Source organism: Staurois parvus, unplaced genomic scaffold (assembly GCF_062004578.1).
Source record: "Staurois parvus isolate SC_StPar_1 unplaced genomic scaffold, SC_StPar_1.0 ptg001150l, whole genome shotgun sequence".
NCBI classification, from domain to species: Eukaryota; Metazoa; Chordata; class Amphibia; order Anura; family Ranidae; genus Staurois; species Staurois parvus.
Window position 1 is genome coordinate 1,796,529 of NW_028318946.1, and position 8,472 is coordinate 1,805,000.

The 8,472-nt window shown below is 45.6% G+C and overlaps 1 protein-coding gene across 1 annotated transcript in view; it reads right to left on the minus strand.

Annotated features, from left to right (window-relative positions):
- The window catches only part of LOC149439185 (transgelin-2-like), a 64,696-nt gene that overhangs the window by 17,291 nt on the left and 38,933 nt on the right, over positions 1 to 8,472 (minus strand). The gene's annotated exons all lie outside the window — the stretch shown is intronic.

Here is an 8,472-nt window from a genome sequence, read left to right on the forward strand (position 1 = left end):
ATGTTTGTTGATGGCCACCATTTTATGAGGTCAGGTACTGAGATTGGATGAGAAGACCTGGCTCACAATTGGGGTTTCAGTTGATCGCAGAGGTGTTCAGTAGGGTTGAGGTCAGAGCTATGTGCAGGATACTCAATTTCCTCCTCACCAAACTGGTCAAACCATGTCTTTATTTAGTTGTCCACCATTTATGAGGTTGTGTACTATTGGATGAGAAGACCCGGCTCACTATTTGGGTTTCAGTTCCTCCCAGAGGTGTTCAGTAGGGTTGAGGTCAGGACTCTGTGTAGAACACTTGAGTTCCTCCACATCATGTTGCTCAAACCATGTTTTTTTGTTGTTGGCCACCATTTATGAGATCAGGTGCTGACATTGGATGAGAAGACTTGGCTCAAAACTGGGGTTTCAGTTCCTCCACATCAAACTCGTCAAACCATGTCTTTGTCATTGGCCACCATTTATGAGGGCAGGTGCTGATGATGGATGAGAAGACCTGGCTTACAATTGGGATTTCAGTTCATTTCAGAGGTGTTCAGTAGGGTTCAGGTCAGGCCTCTGTGCAGGACACTTGAGTTCCTCAACATCATGTTGCTCAAACCATGTCTTTTTGTTGTTGGCCACAATTTTATGAGGTCAGGTACTGACATTGGATGAGAAGACTTGGCTCCAAACTGGGGTTTCAGTTCCTCTACATCAAACTGGTCAAAGCATGTCTTTATGTAGTTGGCCACCATTTATGAGGGCAGGTGCTGATCTTGAATGAGGAGACCTGGCTCACAATTGTAGTTTCAGTTCATCCCAAAGGTGTTTAGTAGGGTTGAGGTCAGGGCTCTGTGCAGGACAATCAAGTTCCTCCACAACAAACGGCCCAAACTTTGTATTTATGCCTATGTACACAGGTGTACAGTCATGGTGGAGACAGAGAAAAAGGTCTTCACCAAACTGTTACCAAAAGGTTGGAAGAGGACAGCTGTCTAAAATATCTTTCTGTTTTGTAGAATTAACAGAACCCTTCATTGTAAACATCTGAAGTCAAGTTTCTTCACACCAAACTAGTCAAACCATGTCTTTTGTGGGGCTGGCCACCATTTGAGGTAACACACAATGATGTTGGATGAGTAGACCATGCTCAATCAATGTTCCAGGTCATCCCAAAGGTATTAAGGGCTCTATGTAGGCCATTAGAGTTCCTCCACACCAAAGTGGTCAAACCATGTCTTTTGTGGAGCTGGCCACCATTTGAGGTCACACAATGATGTTGGATGAGTAGACCATGCTCAATCAATGTTCCAGGTCATCCCAAAGGTATTAAGGGCTCTATGTAGGCCATTAGAGTTCCTCCACACCAAAGTGGTCAAACCAAGTCTTTGTGGAATTGGCCACCATTTATGAGAGCAGATACTGACTGTTGTATGAGATGACCTGACTTGGCATCAAAAATCCAAATTATTCCAAAGGTGGTTTGTAGGATGGAGTCCAGGGCCCTGTGCAGGCCACTGTATTTCCTCCACAACTGATCAAGCCATGTATTTATGGAGCTGACCACCATTTGAGGTCAGGTGATGATGTTGGATAGGAAGATTAGGCTCATAATCAATGTTTCAATTTTGTCCCAAAAGTGTTCAGTAGGGTGTAGAGTCAGGTGTAATATTATCTATACCCTTCACTGGAAACATCCAAACTCAATCAGCTGGAGTGGCCTGTCTACATAAAGGCTAAATTTGCATGCCGAGCTTTTGGGAATATATGGAAGGGCTTCAGCAGTCAAGGGGTATGCAGGTTGTTAAAGATTTTATTTTCATAATGGGAGACTAATCATGCTCATTAGAAGGAAGATCTGTAATTTAAAGACTATGCCTATATGGCAAGTTAAGACAGATTCTATATCTTCAACCCGCAAAAAAAAAGTTATTGACCGTGAGTAGACCTCTGGTCAAACGTTTTTATGGAAAAGCTTAGAACTTTATGTCCAAAAGGTTGTGGAAACCTCACCATCGCACAGGAGTGAACTTTTTGGACATCCCATTCGGAAATCACGGTCATTAATATGGAGTTGCACTCCTATTAAGGATATAAACATCCCCTGTTCTTCTGGAAAGTCTTTGGAGGGTGTCTGGTTGACTTTGTACCCATTGAGTCAAATGAACATTTGCAAGATCAGGTACTGAGATGTGGCTCGCAAATGGGACTAGTTCTAGATGGAGCATTATCCCACGTCTGAACGGAGGAACCAAGTCTCTGCTCACAGTTTATTCCTAATCATCCCAGGAATGTCATAGCGTAGTGTATGTAAATAAACTCTTAATTTGTGTGTACAGCCGGAACCCGCTGTAGCACAGACCAGGACTGAACGCAATCAATATGTTTAGGATTCTTAAAACTGGATGGACATCAAGCTCTACATTTGTTCCCCATTTACTGTCCTCCTTCGTTCTTCTTCTATAAAACATATGGAGCGTGTTTGCTGAACCTGGATGCAGCATGTTGATGATGTGAAGTATGAAAGGAATCCACTTTTCAAGAGGTCTTTCGTTCCAGAGGCAGAATGCCAATCTGAGCAAAAATAACGGACAACCACAAATATTTGAGGTCTGTGGCTGGCCCCCTAGTGTTTACCCATTGTGGCCACCCTTGTGTCTTTATTGCAACACGCACTATATGCATTGATGTGATGCAGGATGATCCCCAAATCACCTTGCCGACAGACGTACATTGCAGTGTGAGGAAACATATTAATGTGTTGATGTGCACTGTCTAAAAATGGCGCATGCACCAATGGCAAGACATGTCTGTCACCCAACATCCATTACAGCAGTGCATTGCCACGTTTTGTGGTCAAGAGCGATTGCTGGTGCAAACGAGCCTTGAAACTTGGAGAGCTCCTATGGTTCGTAAGGCCATTTGTTTCCTTATTCCTGATCATCTAAGATCACCATCTACTTCTGGATGGAGATGCCAACTCAGAGGTGGCACAATCAACCCTGCAGCTTGGGGAGAGGAGACTGATGACATCAGCCAACTGAGGACACAATCTGAGCCTAGGCACAGACCCCGGACTGGAGGATCAGGATTGCCTTTTATCAATAAAAAGCAGAGGTTCTCTGAAATATTATAGTCATTATACAATGGGACATTTTAGGAATTTACTCAGATTTGTAAAGTTCCACCTTTAAATAAGGACAGCAGAGAGAGGCATTCAGTAAGTCTCCTTGGTGTCTCTGATACAGACCGAATAGTTAAGCTCGCAATATCTTGGCAGAGCCAACTAGCAGGATGTCTGGGAATTTTCAAGATAGAAGGATTGAGTTACCAGTTTTATGAATTATGAAAATGTGTCGTTGCCAGGACAGCTAGATGGAATGGTGGTTCCGCTCCCAGGCCTGGCAACAGCACTTCGCTGCTCCGTTCATTGAGGTAGGATGACGGATGAGCCCATGGGGAGTCTTCCTCAACCATTTTATCTTCTTGTTTGTCAAGAGCTCAGCCATTAGCTCAGGCATAATTTTTTAAGATTATACTTTTTGGTCTCCATAGTTGATCTATGTTCAGTCATAGAATAGACTTTGTTCCTTCAGCCATAAGCTATGGAAGGGCAGAGGAAACCGTGCCTCCAGGATCCTTGAAATCTAGAAGTCCCATATTTGCCAGTTGGGGGCTCACACTATATTCTACGGCCCTGATTCATAAAGCTGTAATAGATTAGACCTACTGAACTGACATACGATAATACTGAGGCCACTTTAGCCTGCCTTGAAGGCATAGTCCACCTTTTCCAACTATTTAGTAAATGCACCACGTCGATGTATGGATGAATATTTTCAAAAAGACTCGTCAGCACCTTGGATTCTAATGATTGGGCCTATAAAGTGGCCTTCTAAGCAGAGTCTTCCCTCACCAGATAGACCTTTCTGTTATTACTAGATTTTCTTTACTGCCTGTTCTAGGGACAACCATAAAATGTTGTATTCTTTATGACTTCCACACCTACTAAAGAACCCAGAACATGCTCAATCATAATATCTTCCAAAATACTACTCAGAACCTTGAGCTCTATTGATTAGGCCTACAAAGAGGCCTCCTAAGAAGAGTCCTCCCTTTGCCAGAATTTCCACCATTTTAAAGCTTTCCCCTAATTCCTGTCCCTGAGACACCCTTAAAATGTTGAATTTCCCATGGCTTTAACGCCTACTGAAGATCCATAACATGCTAGTTGAAGAGTTTCTTCCAAAATACTTCTCACCACTGTGGAACCTATTGAATTGGCCTACAAAGTGACCTCTTCAGCAAAGTTTTTTTTTTTTCTCTTACCAGAAAGGCTTTCCCGCCATTTTGGATGATTTCTCTTACTTCCTGTTCTGTACACAACCAGGGCATTTTAAATATTCCAAGACTTCCACACCTACTGAGGACTCAGACCTTGCAGGATGAATAATATTTTGCAAAAGAATTCCCAGATTTGGGAATATATTGACTTGGTCTAAAAAGTGGCCTCCCAAGCAGAGTCTTCCCTCGCCAGAATGACTTTCCCACCACTTGCACCTGCAACCTCTCACCATGACAACTCATGAAAAATACAAACAAATATGAGTGGCATCCTGAGCAGAGTCTCCCCACCATTGGAAGATTTCCCTTATTCCCTGTTTTGAGGACAAACCTACAATTTGAAAAATGTGAAGACCCAGAACATGCTGGATGAATCTTTAAAAACACTTCTCTGCACATTGGAATCTATTGAATTGGTCTCCAAAGTGGCCTCCTAGGCAGAGTCTTCTCTTACCAAGAAGGCTTTCCCTCCATTATTGGATAATTTCCCTTTCTATTCCGTGAACAACCATTGTACTTTGAGTATCCCATGACTTCTACACCTACTGAGGACCCAGACCTTGCTGGATGAATAATCTCTTTTCAAAACACATCACGGCACCATGGAATCTATTGAATTGGCCTACAAGTGGCCTCCTAAGCAGGGTCTTCTCTTACCAGGAAGGCTTTCCCGTCATTATTGGATGATTTCCCTTCCTATTCTGTGAACAATTGTATTTTGAGTATCCCATGACTTCTACACCTACTGAGGACCCAGACCTTGCTGGATGAATAATATCTTTCAAAACACATCACGGCACCTTGGAATCTATTGAATTGGCCTACAAGTGGCCTCCTAAGAGGGGTCTTCTCTTACCAGGAAGGCTTTCCCGCCATTATTGGATGTTTTCCCTTCCTATTCTGTGAACAACCATTGCATTTTGAGTATCCCATGACTTCTACACCTACTGAGGACCCAGACCTTGCTGGATGAATAATCTCTTTCAAAACACATCATGGCACCTTGGAATCTATTGAATTGGCCTACAAGTGGCCTCCTAGGCAGAGTTTTTTCTCTTACCAGGAAAGCTTTCTCGCCATTATTGGATGATTTCCCTTTCTATTCTGTGAACAACCATTGCATTTTGAGTATCTCATGACTTCTACACCTACTGAGGACCCAGACCTTGCTGGATGAATAATCTTTCAAAACACTTCTCAGCACATTGGAATCTATTGAATTGGTCTTCAAAGTGGCCTCCTAGGCAGAGTCATCTCTTACCAGGAAGGCTTTCCCGCCATTATTGGATGTTTTCCCTTCCTATTCCGTGAACAATTGCATTTTGAGTATCCCATGACTTCTACACCTACTGAGGACCCAGACCTTGCTGCATGAATAATCTCTTTCAAAACACATCACGGCACCTTGGAATCTATTGAATTGGCCTACAAGTGGCCTCCTAAGCAGAGTCTTCCCCTGCCAGAATGACTTTCCCAACCACTTGCACTTGCAACCTCTCACCATGACAACTCATGCAAAACACAAACAAATATGAGGAGGAAGCTGTAAATGCAGCAACTGAATTGGCCCTTGTCATAGCATCGAACGTAAACACGCACTCCCAGGAAGTCAATCGTGGCCATTGTGACACAAACCACAGCGACCTCCTCTTGTAAAAGCAGCAACCGTCTTCGAAGAGGTTAAAGATTAAAAAACTGTTTCAGAATCTGTTAAGAAAATCAACGTAGCGGAATAAAAACATTTTTGTGGCACACGGAAGGCCAAAAGTGGACCTTTGTATTCGTACTTTGTACCTAAGCCGGGAGATGATCCTGACATTCCAGAGAGGGGTGGAACGAAAAACATGACTACCTTCATGCATGAGCTAAAAGAAGAAACTCTCAAGGTGTCCACAAGGCAAGGTGTCAGTGTCTCTGGTAAGGGCGTTCCCCAACCACCATCCCAAGGCCCCATTCACACCAGCGTGGTCCCCTGTGGTACATCAACCTATGTTGTGCTAAAGGGAGCCCATTGATTTGAATGGGCTGCCCAATGGACCAAAAACTGGGCATGCAGAACTTTCAGTTGGCAAGGTTTGTTGGGGTAGCATTCGGAACCAGGGGCGGACTGACAACTCATGGGTCTCCCAGGCAATAGGGGATCATGGGGCCCCTGTGTCCTTCACCCACACTCAAATCACACCCAAAAAAACCTATGAAAGGTACCAGGGGCATCTCATGGGGCCCCCTACTGACCCTGGGCCCTCGGGCAGTGCCCAAGTTCCCAAATGGTCAGTACACAGCTGTTCGGAACTAACTGCCTAGGAACTCCCACTCTTGCAGAGTGACACCCACCCATGGAGATCTTTTTTTGCATAACTCCTCCCAAGAGAAGGCTGCTGTAAAGTTTTCAGGGAGCTATGGACAGCACCCTGCTGGCCCCTCCCACCAGCCATGATCTGCTTGCATTGCAAGAAGTAGAGAGACCCAGTAATGAATGCCATTGGGTCTAAAAGAAGGTGTGTAATGCACAGCCCCGGCTTCTACAACTACAAGATCTCCCTTTTATCATTCCTGACTCTTTCTGTACACCTTGAAGGTTTGGGGGTTCCTGACCATCTTTGTGTGTTCCAGGTCGTTCTACATTCTCCATAACATAAAGCAAGTTAAAAACATCCAGCAGGGATGGTGGGAATCCCTCATAATGGATGCAGTAGGTGTGCAGATCTAGGAACTGTGTGTAGGGGTGGTGAGAACCCCTCAAAATGGGCAGTTGATCTTGGAAATCCCCCATAATGGGTGCAGTAGGTGTGCAGTTTTGAGAACTTTGATCTTGGGAACCCCTCACCCTCAGACCCAAGAACTCAGCACAGGGATGGTGGGAACCCTGCATAATGGGCACAGTAGGTGGCAGAGCTGGAAACTCAGCACATGGCTGGTGGGTACCCCTTATAATGGGCACTGCAGGTGTACAGACCTGGGAACTCAGCACAGGGATGGTGGAAACCTCTCATAATGGGCACCACAAGTGTACAAACCTGGGAACTCCGCACAGGGATGGTGGGAGCCCTTCATAATGGGCACTCCAGGTGTACAGACCCAGGAACTCGGCACAGGGATGGTGGAAACCTCTCGTAATGGGCACCACAGGTGTACAAACCTGGGAACTCCGCACAGGGATGGTGGGAGCCCTTCATAATGGGCACTCCAGGTGTACAGACCTGGGAACTCAGCACAGGGATGGTGGGAACCATTCGAAATGGACACAGCAGGTGTACAGACCTGGGAACTCAGCTCAAGGATGGTGGGAACCCCTCATAATGGGCACAGCAGGTGTACAGACCTGGGAACTCAGCACAGGGATGGTGGGAACCCCTCATTTTGGGCACTGCAGGTGTACAGACCTGGAAACTCAGCTCAAGGATGGTGGGAACCCCTCATAATGGGCACAGCAGGTGTACAGACCCGGCAACTCAGCACAGGGATGGTGGGAGCCCTTCATAATGGGCGCAGCGGGTGTACAGACCTGGGAATTCCGCACAGGGATGGTGGGAACCCCTCAAAATGGGCACAGTAGATATATGAACCCAGAAACCCGGCACATAGATCTCACCAATAGAGCCCTCAAGATATAAGGTCCTCTCCAGCATCCACCATACACTGAAACATCAGTTTTTGGTGGACTGCCCCCCCCCCCCCCAACACACTCTACTTCGATCTCTGCTGCCTCGTCAGAAGTCCGGTTCGGCTCGCATCGCTAACATGAGACGTGGCCACTCCTGCCAGAACAGCTGCGGTCTGCGTTTTTGGAAGCCTTCGGTGGTTTGGGGCCCCGGTAGAGGGGAGAAGAGATTTTCGCGATTAAACTAACTTTTTTTTCCGGATCTGACATCTCTAGAAATAAAACTGATTTTTTTTTTTCTTTTAAAGTATTTCTGGTGGGGTCCCGGAGGAGACATAGATCTCGCTATTAATAGGGGCTGATGGGGCGAACGCGACTGGATTTCCACGTTTGCCGGGTCCTGCGGGGCCCTCGGCGCAGACAGTATGAAATCTATACAAAGACGTGGGAAGTGCAGACTAGGACAGAGAGCGATGCGCTAGGTTAAGAATGGACTATTTGTTCTTGCACAGAGGATTGTCAGTCAGTAGTCCTGGTGGGAGGAGCCA